A 12,820-nucleotide genomic window follows, 5' to 3' on the forward strand; every position below is an offset into this window, starting at 1 on the left:
AAACTTATAATTAGTTGTCTTCTCGTCACCCCTCCTCTCTTTGTATTAGCAAGTGCATCATTATCAGGCCCCAGGGGTTTGGTGAGGCAATCAGTTTACATGGTGCACTTTTGGCAGCAAAGAATAAAAAAACATTTGTAGCTGCATAATATGATTTACCAGCTCTAGGGCTCCAGGGTCTACACTTCCATAAATATAAGTGACAAATTATCAATAAATCATTCCCTGGTCTACCATATTGCATAATGTTTATTGAAACCCAGTTCTAATAAATATAAAAGTCACCTTTTTTATCCAAAGCATAAGAAACAAAGATGACAGCAATTACAAACAGAAATGAAAAATGAGAAATAAGCCCCTTCACAAGCAGCAAACCTTTTTTTCCCTAGCATCCTCAGCGCCTCAGTGTTGTTGGCCTCTAAAAACCAGCTTGGAACAGATAAGACCTTCAACTGATGATTTTATTCTTTGATTATGATAAACATTGTTTTTCTGGTTTTGTTTGTTATGCATATAATTCTCACATCTGATTCCTGGTCTCTGAAGAAATCAGTCCAGTGCACTTTCAGGACATTGATCAGAAACTTCATTAGAATTGGTAAAGTTCTTCCAAATGAGCCCTGTTGTAGATCAGCTCAGCACACCGAGACCTGTGCTCTGAAACTGTGTTGGTTTTGTTCATTGCAAGAAGTTATTTGAAAAGTGAAACAAAGGGAAAAACAGAATATTTGCACGTTAATTAAGGTTTTCATTCTTTATCTCTGTAAATTGAAAACCACAGCTCTAAAGAGTTATACCTGGGGAGTTTTGTCACTCCCCTTTGTGACCACAAGAACTGGACAAAATATTGCTCTAGGATGTAAAAACCCTTACTGAAGACTAATTCAAGAAAATTACTCATTAAAAATTTAGACCTTATCACATGAATTCCTCTCCACATTAAAAAAAAATGTTTGATACACTTACATTTCTTGAAACAAATTTTAGAGAGATCTCACCTGTTACAGGTGCTGATTAAAACATGGGATTATCCTATCCCACCGTTTTCATGCAGGTCAGCATCTGGAAGTAATTTACACATAGTAGTCATTAAACTTCCATAACGCTTTAAAAAGTCACCTTAAATCTTAATTGAAATTCCCTGTCCTTTTGTATTCTGTAGGCAAACATCAGATACCCACGTTAAGCTTAACTAACATCTCCTCTTCAGAAACATTTTCCACTAGTCTTCTGATCTTTTTTTTGTTCCCACAACAATCATAACTATCCTTATATCATGAAAAAGATCTCTGCTAAAATACTTCATTCATCTTACTTAAATTTCTGTTAGGTATATCCTGCTCTGTATGGCATGTAATCTACATGTTCAGTGACTCGTTTTTGCTGATGTAAATAAATTCTCTTTAATTCAAAGGAGCATGCCCATTTAGGACAGAAGAATTTTTTCCCTTGTAACTTCAGTGGAAGTTTTGTTTGCCTGAGAACTGTAGGACTGAACCCAGGAGTTTCCTTTCCACGTTAAACTGTATTTACTGTGCAGGCTGTCTCCCACTGCATGATTTTTATTGTTGCCCTTCCACGTTGGGTTTTGAAGACAGCATAGGCTAGTGCAGTAGTGTGGCTGTGTTTGTGGAGTACGAGGGAGTGAATACCTCTTTCTCAGAAGTTCTTACAGAGTTTTGGAGGAAATGCATCATTTCCTATAGGTTTAAGGCCGTAACTCGTTGACCCACTGGAATAATCCTACTGAATTCATGCGCTCTCCTCCCGTATAGAAGCATTTGCACATCAGATCCTAAAAAAATTTGAAAGAAGGAATGCTCCTGGTACTTGTAAAGCATTAAACAAAACTCCTTTGTTTGAGAAATGGTTCCTCCTCTGGCACTAAGATAGAGTGATAAATACCACGCTGGCAGCATTCAGTAGGGTGGTTATAGCCAGCGTGGCTGCTCTTTGCCCAGGCAATTTGTGGTTGCCAGGACAGCAAAACCGATCTAAAATCCTCATCACCAAACTACATGGGATCTAATGAGTTCAGCCACACTCCTCTTCCCACTTAATCCATCCCTCTCAGAGGCAATATGTCCTCAAGCTCTGTCGGGGGAAGGAGAAGGGATTCAGGCACTCGGCGTACTGGAGCAGCAGCAGCCTGGATCCATAGGAAGGAAGCAGCTGCAGAGCAGTCATGAGTTAGAGACTTGATGCCAGCTCAGCATCTCACATTTGGTGATGAGTGAGGAAGTGGAAGAAACTGAGACCACTGAGCCGACAGACTATTTCCATTCGCTGAAACAGGATGTAATGAGAGATCTGAGAAATCTGGACTTTAAAATAAAGTCAAAATATAAACTGATGTGTATATCCTGACGTAAAGAATGACATCTGTGAGAGAGTCTGAGCAATCTGCATGAGGATATCAGAAGACTAACAGATGATTTTCATAGATTTGAATGCCAGAGCTATTGCTCAACATTCAGATATTTCTGATTTCACATGATATACCCTAATGAGGTCATAGCCTGGAACAAGGGGTAAAAAAAACAATATAAAACTCCAGATTGATCGTAATTCCAAACAATCTGGCCAAAAATTACTGTTTCCACAGGGAAAAGCAGACTTGGCTGATCTGCTGTAAGAATATTGCAATAGCTTGACGCAGGTATTCTGCATGTGCCTTTCAAGGAAAGCCCTGAAAACATTGTTTTAAAACTAAAAGGAAAAAAAAAGAGACAAATCTATCTATAAGAAGGCCATCTTGCAGTAAGTGAAGGAACCCATAAAATGCCATAAAATGTCTTGGCATTATAGAGTTCTGCAGGTGATTAAATGATTGCAGTAAATAACACAGGTGTTTATTTTCTTTCATGGATACCTCAGTTACGTTTTCCTGAAATTTTTCTCTTTTGTTATAAGCAAAATTGAGCAATCTGCATTTATGTTTTTCATTTCAAATGTAAAATAAGACCTCATATAAAATTCCCAAAGTCTTTACATGCTTAATTATGAATTGAAGACATCTCATGCCTAGCAAAGATCTAAGCTGACCTCCGTATTATTTATATTTATTATCAGTCACTTGCAGTCTTTCACTGGATCCTTTTCTTTTGATTTTTTTTTATTGATTGCATTACATCTAGTCCAGAAAGTTTCCAGTTTATTGTAGTAGTGGCATTGTCTGATGTCTTCCTCCAATGATCTAGGAGCTTTTACGGAAGTCACCCTATAAAAATCGTTCAGTTAATTATAACATGGTGTTCTCTTTCTGATAAGCTGTGCGTTAGTTTTAACTAGTTACATGTGGACACTAACAGTTAAATTGTTAATTTCAGAACCAAAAAGCAAAAGCTATCAAAAAAGATACATGAAGACAACATAACAAATAATTCATCCTCATCTTACAGTCTAAAGACACTCAGAACTTTTAGAAGAGTTTTCAGTCTTGCTACCTGATTGCTGGCTTATAGCCCGTAAAAACATATGATGCTTGTTCTTGAAGTTCAGTAATTCATCAAGGAGCTACATGCAGTTATTATATTTCTAACAACTACTTTTCTTGATTGCGCACTAAAATCTCTTTCTCCTGTCAGAGCTAATGGCAGGGTATTGTTTACCATCTAGCTGATCATACTGATATGACACATCTATTTTAATACTGACTGCATGTGTATTGATATCAAGTGCTAGCCAGCCAAGAAACAATTAGGGACCCTATAGTGTAAGCACCTTAGACCCATTAACCTCAGTGGAAGCCATTTGTGTCTGAATTGAAGGAGAGACGTTGGCCCTGAATTTATCAGACAGCTGGAGTGTATTTTTATCTTATATCTGTGGTGTCAGTAGACATAACATAGCAATCTGCATGAGTTCACGTAAATCCAGCTAGAAATGAGCATATTACTCTCTACAGATAATTTTTTCCCATCTTTCTGGCTTTGAAAGTGCTTTGCAAAGCCAGTGTTAAACTGATGTAAGCCAAAAAAGGATTAAAAGTTAGTAGTACACCAGGCAGGTCTGTGGTCTTATCCTGTATCCGTATCTGGTCCTTATCCATACCAGATCCTTATCCATATCTGGTCTTATCCGGTAAGCACGGGTAGGCTCAGCTTGCACACCAGGTTGCCCAAACATGACACCCAGGACAGCAGAAAGCTGTAGAACTGCATAAAGCTCATGGTCTCATCCACCACTCATGGGCATCACTAATAAACTTTGATGAGGGGCAGGGCTATTTGCTAATATAAGAAAGAAATTATACTGAGTTCAAACTGGCGTAGGGACAATAAAATCCGTGAGACCTATCGCTGTGATAAGCCACATGAAAGCCAGCAGTCACAACATTGCGTAACAGATATTTAATGTGATACAATTCATCCTCAAATGTAGCACATTTTTTTGTGTTTGAATGCAAAGTGTAAAAAAAATTATGTGCCCAACTTCAGCTACCAACAGGAGATTCTCCTCTTTGCCGTGTTTTGTAAAAGTCCTAAATATTAACACGCTGGTGCTAAAAGTGAAAACTTGTAGGAATAGCTGTCATGGTTTCCCCCTTCCACTTGTTGGACGGCACTCACTGAGAGGCTGTGAGAAAGGGACTGGAAACAGTGCTCTCAGGGTGGAGTGCCTATTGCCAGCCCCAAGGATGAGGTAGGCAGCAGAAAAGCTTTGGCAGTTTGACATTTTTTGTTGGATTTTTCTTTTCAGATTAAATACTTTTCTTTATTCATGTGCAGAATTTTTATTGGCCTCTTGTCTCCAGGATATATCATTGTATGCATTTTGTCTCAATAGCTGTTAGTGAATATTTTCATAACATGTTCTTCATAAATTACCACAGTTTTCCATTGTAATTATTTAGTTAACTGTCTCCTTAAGAACACTGATTGTTAGCCCATCTTATATGCTTCTCTGGAGAAGTAAATAGATGCATATAAAAAATAACTTTTTTTTATGAGTGAGTAGGCAGTTGCAGTTTTGTTAGAAAACATGTTTTTAATCAAATCTCCCTTGAAAATAGAGGTCACATCCATGACGAAAAAATTTCAGAAAACTCAAGCGCTCCTTGTTAATAGCCAAGATATTTAACTCAGTTTTTCCTGTGTCCACATAGCCCCATTTTCAAGAAAATAAGATGCCTTTCAGAAGACTTTATTCCTTACTTCTTCCTTATTTTATGAAATCATCTACTTAAACATTTTTGTTAGATTCATAATATAATTTTTTTTCCTCCTCCTTATCCTGCTGTAGCCTCTGCATTGAACACAGCCTGTGACAGAATAAAACACTCATTCTTTTTTAAGAAAAACAAAAAATCCTGTAACTCCTGTTTAAACTGCTCCAGATATCTGGGTTTATACTGTTGTATGCTAACATTTCAGGAGCACTACTGAAATAATTATTATCCTCCAATAATTCTGTCATCCCAGAGCTCTTGAAAATACAGGATTCAAACCTATGACCAAATTGTTGCATCTTAAAGAACTGAATCATATCACAGAAATTACATGCGTATATTCACTTAAACTGTGGCAAATACAAGATAGTCCTACTCCTACTAGTACTACTATGTCTACTGTTCTTCTAAAATAATTCCATGTCACCTGCAAACTGTCACTCCTGTACTTGGCCATCTTCCTGACCATGTTACCAGTACAGAGATCAATGCAGATCCATGAGGGAGAATATCCCTAACATTCCTCCCAGGAATTCCTACCCTTTGTTTCTTATCATTTAAGCAATTGTCACTCGGTTGTCACTACATGACAAGCCCTTCCCTCTTACTCTGTAAGGGCACAGCTTCTGGAAGAACATCTGGCAAAGGAGACTGAAAGTCCAGCTACACCATACCAGCTGGATTTACCCTTATTCACAGGGTAAATCATTCTTTCAAAGAACCTTATCGGGTTTGCAAGTCATGCCTACATCTACGAAACTTACTGACTCTTCCCCAAAGCATCATATCTATGTATCATATTCTAAGGTGTTCTCCATCAATTTATCTAGGCTTACATAAAGACAGTCTAAAAATAAAATTCTGGACTAGTAGCTGATGGGATAGCAAAGATTTGTGTCATATTCTCTCAGTATTGAAGCCAACTTAAGCAATAGTCAACACATCCCAATTACCAGTACAGGCTTTTCCTACCTGAGTACCTTTGGCACTCCTGGAAATACCATTTAGGTCCTGAAAAATTTTTCCTCCTTAATTTATCACTACACAACAAACCTCTTGTACTCATGTTTCAGTTGGAAATAGTTCTTCAGACTCTTCTCCAGTAAAGCATGATTTGCATGTATGGTCTTTTCTGTAATGAATACCGGTACAAGAAATTCACTTGGCTTTGTATAATGATCTGGATTTTCCTTGACAAGTCTTGTTATATCAAGATCATCCAACATTTCCAGCTTCTCTTTCAAAGGCTTTTTTCTTTTGATTCAGTGGAAGGAGGTTTTTATTATTAACACTTATTCATTTAGCCAGTTGCTCAAAAATTTTTGGCCTGTCTAAATGTGGTTCTACATTTAAGACTGTGGTTTTACTTTAAAGAGATTATAAGCCAGTACTTACACATGAAGATTTTGAAACTAAACATATTCCATATCAGAAGGATGGATTTTTGTATTATTTAAGCATGAATTAATCGGATTTAAAAATGGTGGTAGGAGGTGTTAAAGGAAGAATTTTTGCTTGTAAAAATCTCTCAAAAGTGTTGGAAATTATAGAAGCGTAAGTGTTTTGCTGCCTTATTCAAAAAAAGCTAAAGACGCTTGAGCTGCAATTCTCAGCCTTAAGGTTCAGGCCTCTGGGTATGCAGCCACTCTGCTTCTTGAATGAAGCTGCTTGAGGACTCACATTGTATGTCTGTCCTCAGCCTTCCTCTGCTTGATGTGCTTTGAGAAGCTACATATAAATTCAACCTGTGCATTGATGTCCATTTGCTTTTACTTCCCCATGCAAGACTGTTAGATAGTTCAGAACCTCAAATAGGATTCTGGATTCTGCTTTAAAACTCTACAAAGCGTGTGTTTTTGTCTTTTACTAGGTCATTTAATGCTGCCACATTTTGTTCAAAAGTAAAAAACATGGTGAATAGACGTTTTCTACTACCATTCTGTTAAAATCACTAAAATTTTTCCTAGGTTATTTTATATACTTTAAAAATAAAGATTAAGCTATAGAAGAATTTATTTTTTACTGCTTTGTTTAATTATATAAAGAAGCAGAATATTACATGCAACACCAACTCTATTAAGCTCAACATAACTTGAATTTAAATTTAACCTTTGCTTTCATCCTTTGTGTATCCTCATATGTTTAAAGTTCATGTCATTAAGTAGCAGGCAGAACAGTCTTTTTATTTTAATCACCAACAAGTTTGTCTAAATTTTTTCTTGATTTTAATTTATACAAACTAAATTTATTTCTAAATCTTTTTTAGTTTGGGATGTTTTTATTTGCAAAAGTGGTTTTTATTTGATGTTTTTTAACAGTTCTCCCTCACATTGGAGCAAGAGGCATTTTACTTTAAAAAAGAGTGTACAGACAACAAACTTGTGCAACAAGTTTGTACAGCAAACATTAGTACAACAAATTTGAACAAACAACAAACTTGTACGGTTGGACTAGATGATCCTAGAGGTCTTTTCCAACCTTAATGATTCTGTGATTCTAAGGCTTGCAAATACTTTAGAAGAGCTGGACAGAACCAACTACTTGTACAGATATTTTCAGCTTTGGTTGGTGACAGTGGTTGTTGAGGGAAGCACGGATCAGAAATTTAGGCTATTTGGAAACAAAGAGGAGGTGTTCATTTGCATAAGTAGAGAGAGTGAGCTGTGGAAAAACATGGCAGGGTCCTAAATTTTCAACAGCACTGTGTCAAAGCTCAGCCTTAATTAAAAACAGCATTATCTCCGACATATTACTTCAGTGTTAGGTACATTTTGCTTTCTAATCCTCTTACTACCACTCATGACATCAATACCAGTCCAACTCAGTTTTCCAATCAAATTAAATGATGATAATAATATTTAATAACCTCCAGATATTAAGTGGATTAAACATATTTCCTGAGCTCTTCTGAGCTGCAGCATCCTGCACAAATGAAGAGTGGTTTTGCAACTAGAGGTAGCATGGCAAAGAATCATAATTTATGCTCTTAGAGTTTTGTACATAATTGTCACCACTTTCCCAATCCTCCAACTTTTATCGATAGCGTTATAGATTATATTTTGCAGAACATTAAGCACAGATAATTTACAGGTGTAAATATAAGCACATTAGACCTAATACTAAAAAAAAAAAAAGTGTTATGTGGATACTTAATGTACAAATATGAAGTCTGCTCTAAGATTCAGCCACAAAGCTCAGCTTGTCTAGGCAATTCTTGAACTAAGGAGTCAGATACAGAAGATGTTTCTGACCTCTGTCAGCATCTGCCATATCATCACACAGCAACAGCTCAATAACAGCCACTTTACCAGGAGACCTTCAGAATAAGATTTCCTTTCATGTTAATTTAGTTACTTTCTTGGAAATTCTCATAGGTGAATCACTATCCTTCAGTCGTAGTGTCTAGAAGTGAATGTTATGGCTGTGTACTGTTGCAAAATCTCATGATTTTGTCATGAATCTATATAGTACATATTGTTTGTTTTAAGGCAACAGCTTCTGAAATTATATGGAAAGAGCAAATATCAGCTTTTTCTTCAGTCTCTGGAAATAAAAGCAACAACAATAAAAACCCCAGCCCTCTCCCCTCTCCAAACCTTAAAATGCAATCCTTAACGTTTCCAAAAGCAGAAGAAACACAGCACTTCCTACTTTTAAAATGTGTTGGGTTTAACACTTGTGATAAGGAAGATGAGGAGAGAGGCTGAATCACAAGTTTTCAACAATTGGGGTTAGCAGCATCATGTACAGTTTCATCTTTTATTCGCTGAAATTCATCACAAATATTCAGTCAGTTTTTAATGGTGCAAGCCTATGGTCAGAGAAAGAATCACTTTCCTTTGCACCTGTCATGGTAGAGACACCCCAAGTAGAACAACTGCTCTGATGTCTGATCTTGCTAAAACCACGACTCTACCTTCATTTTGGGATCAACCAAAGGAATTGCTCACTACCATTTTTTTCTCTCCCATGTATGTTTTATCATTTTTACCAAATGTTTAGCTTGCATTTTTTTCCAGGTTGAGGGTTTACTTTCATTGCCATATTTTTTTAACCTCTCTGGTCCTTTGTATTTTTTCTGGCTTTAGTTTTGGCAAGATCTTTCAGTGTAACATCATCAGCAAATCTATTTAATATGATCTTTATTCCATTTTCCAAACCACTAAGATGTTAATTAAAAACAGCTCTTACACTGAGCCTTCCATTGGCTTGAACAGTTAGATATTTTGCCATTTGTCATTATCCTGTTTTCTAATCTCTGTGGCCCCATTTACATAAAAGGTTGAATTATGTTTTCAAATTATGGTTCATGAGACTTTACTAAGTACTTGAGCTAAGACAGTGTATGTTAAGCTACTGTATCCCATTCTTTCATTAATTTTGAAATTATTCTACTGAAGAGCATAAAAATGCATTAGCAACATTTATTTTTATTCACCCAACATTGCATATTCCACATGCCTCTAGGAATAATTTCTTTTTTGTTTTTCTTTCTTTTTCCCATCATAACCTAAAACTAAAAAAGTACTAACAATCTTCGTATCACATTAGGATGAGTATTTTATCCTCTTTTATGGCTGAGGAGAGATTCAGTGAATTGCCTGAGGATATATGCCAAGACTGTGAAGCAAAGGATAACAGGACTCAGAGGCCCTATACAGTGTTACAGTAGCAGTGTTAGGGCCAAATTCACTATTTTTTGTCCTTTGTTTTTTCCATGTTTTTCATTGTGTAATTATTTAACTTGGAGTTGAGATTAATTGCCAGGTTTTGTCTCCTCTGCTGATCAACCAATCTAGCTTTTGTTTAGTTTTATATTGACAATATGTACCTTTTCATATTATTCTCTTGCTTTACTCTGAGAAATTTCTATTTATCCACATTATTTTTGCTGGGTATTTGAGAACATCCACAATTATTATAAAATAGGATTTTAAAAGTTTTGGATGGGATACACAAACCTGTAATTGGAAACATTAACCAACCATTGATGGTTTAGGAGAAAATTTTTGTCTTGAACAGACTGGTTTTCTATGGGTTTGATCTTTTTTTCGTACATTAGTAAGACTTTTTGCAGCTAAAATTGGGTTATTTCATTGAAGATAGATACATTAATTTCAGTGAAAATGCATTACTTCTGAAGTCAGCTAATGTGTACCAGGACACAACATGTGAAGAAGAATGCCAGGTTTTCTACTCACCGTTTTATTGCAAAGTTCTGAGTATCCAACTATCAGATCACAAACAAAAAAATAGTATTTCTGAGATGCATACACCTATAAAACCAGTATTTTGTGCCTGATACATCAAGTTCAGTCAACATTGCAAACAGTCAACAGGCTATAACTATCATCCCACAGGATGATATCCTACCTTTTCAAGAACAGCCCCTAATGGGTGCTGTGGGATTGAAGTACCAGTGATTTTACCAGATGCAATCTGCGGGCTGCAGAAAAAGTTCGAAGAGGAGGAGGAAGAGACAAGTGCCTGTCTCACAGGGAGTATGGCCTAGGCACAGGGAGAAGAATGAGAGTTAAAGCTTAGAAAAACTATTTTGCAGAGAAGGCACAGCAGGAGAAACACCTAAGTCTTAACTTGCAGACCTCTCCTTACCTTAAGACAGATTCCAACAAAAGACTTGAAGAAAAAGGGGAATGGAGGAAGAATTCAAAGAGAAGTATTCAATACTGTCCTTACAGAATTTGCACAGAATAGCTCTGCTTTTCACAGCCGTTTGCTTTCATCTTCCTTTCCAATGGACTGTGATGTGAAGTGAGTACATCCTTCCTGATGCTGCTTCCATTTGGGCTTGGGTTTTTTCCTCTCATGCAGTTGTTCTCATGGCAGAAGCTGTGCAAAGAGGTCGATACCATGCAGTCACTAAAATCCTGTGTCTGCCAGGGACCTGTTTGCGCTAGCATTGCATCAGCATTTTGCACTACTGCCAGCAGTGGTGAACAGGGTGTTGCTTTCACTACAATTTCCACTGTTAGCACCAGAGCTGGAATATTACAGGGCAAAACTGCATGTCTTTCTTTTAAGAGAAAAGAGTGTTTTGCAGAAAACAAGCTTCACTAACGTTAGTAGTGATTTTTTCTACCTATTGTTCTAATGCACTTTCTTGAATTATTTGGAATTTTTACAGATTTGAAGATGTGGAATGTATTTCTTTAAATCACTTTAAAACTCTCCAGTGGAGCACATTGCCTTATATGCTTTAGAAGTTAGCCAGAGCAGCAATTTTTATGTGGCTAAGTTTGCCACAGCATGTACTCAACATACTTGGATACTGGGAAAAACCCAAACAACATGGTTTCTTAGTAGTAATGAGATTATTTAAAGGGAAAAGGGCAAAATAGGAAAAGATGACAAGGCTCTGTCAGAAGTAGAAACTGGATGCAGTAACTCTGCTCTGAATTTCTTACTGCAGTGGTCTTAAAAACATTTTTGTATTCCAGTATGGTGGTGGGCAGGCAGTACAGATGACCTCCCTGCTCCCAGGGAGGAAGTGAGCAAGGAGCTCACCTTTCCGGTTCCCACCAACATTGCCTGATTTTTTCTTGCCAGAGTTGGACCAGAGACAAACCCATTAATAGAGCTGGCTTCAGAAGGTCACATACAGATAGCTGTGAGTTAGAAATAAATTTAACATCAGGGGCTGTTCTGAACTGGTGCATGAAAGAAATATCTCCCTCTCTTTGCTGTAGATTTAAAGACATGGAAAATTTTGTTCATAAGTAATTGTCTGGGACTCAACAAGCTACATGACATAAAATAGGCTGTGAATTATTAAGAGAAAAGTACTTAAAATGTGTTAAAAATATATTAAAAGAACAAGCAAAATACAATACATTTCAAAGTGACTGTTTGAATCCTTTATTCCTTTATCTGTAATATATTTCTTTTGCAGGTAACATGGAAGGCATGCATTTGCCTTCTAAGAGAAAGGGCTTCATGAACGAGAAGCCTAGACTAGGAAAAAAATAAGATATATTTTTCATATGAGGCTAAAAAGCTGACTTTCAAGCATTGTAGTCTAAATCAAAACTTGCATGTTCAATAAGTCAGAAATTAAAGTAGGCAAGTACTTTGCACATCAGCTTTAATGGTTGTCCTTGGCTATCTCCAGATATCCCTGCAGCATCTTCATTTCAGTCAAGAGGTCTGTCTATCAATAAGCCCTTCAAGAGCCAAGTAGGAAAAATATCCTGACAGCAAGTACTTTGGAATATGCTGACAAATAAAGAAAAAGACCCTTGTTCACTTATGGTAAAATTGATGGTAGTGTAGATAGCTCTCACGGTACCCACTTTCAACATTGACTTTTTGCCACACACCATTATTTTGCTATGATTTTACTTGAAAAGTGACCACAGTGACTGAAACCAGACTGAGAGTCTCTGAGTAGAGAGCCTTAGATTTACACTAAGGACTCCTATCCCTCTACCATATCTTTATTTTCTAATGTAACAACACTTTGTTCTTTCTGATCCCAATTGCCAGTAGGTACATACCTATCTATATCTCCATAGTATGTCAGTAAAATGGAGCATTTCCAAATTTGCACTTTTTTACTAGTGGACCACTGTAGAAGCTAATGGTCATTTAATTTTCAGTAAATTCAGTGTGGTATGTTGGTTTATTTCAAGT

General features: G+C 36.7%; 1 long non-coding RNA gene across 1 annotated transcript in view; it reads right to left on the reverse strand.

Annotated features, from left to right (window-relative positions):
• LOC140651888 (uncharacterized) overlaps positions 1-11,070 on the reverse strand; it is a 31,473-nt gene extending 20,403 nt beyond the window's left edge. The window contains exons 1-2 of the long non-coding RNA XR_012042582.1: positions 10,784-11,070; positions 10,544-10,678 (exon numbers count right to left, since the gene is read on the reverse strand). This is a non-coding gene — a long non-coding RNA (uncharacterized lncRNA). The remainder of the gene's footprint in view (positions 1-10,543; positions 10,679-10,783) is intronic.
• Between the last annotated feature and the right edge of the window lie 1,750 nt (positions 11,071-12,820).

The sequence above is a fragment of the Ciconia boyciana genome, chromosome 5 (genome assembly GCF_034638445.1).
Source record: "Ciconia boyciana chromosome 5, ASM3463844v1, whole genome shotgun sequence".
In the NCBI taxonomy this organism is placed as follows: Eukaryota; Metazoa; Chordata; class Aves; order Ciconiiformes; family Ciconiidae; genus Ciconia; species Ciconia boyciana.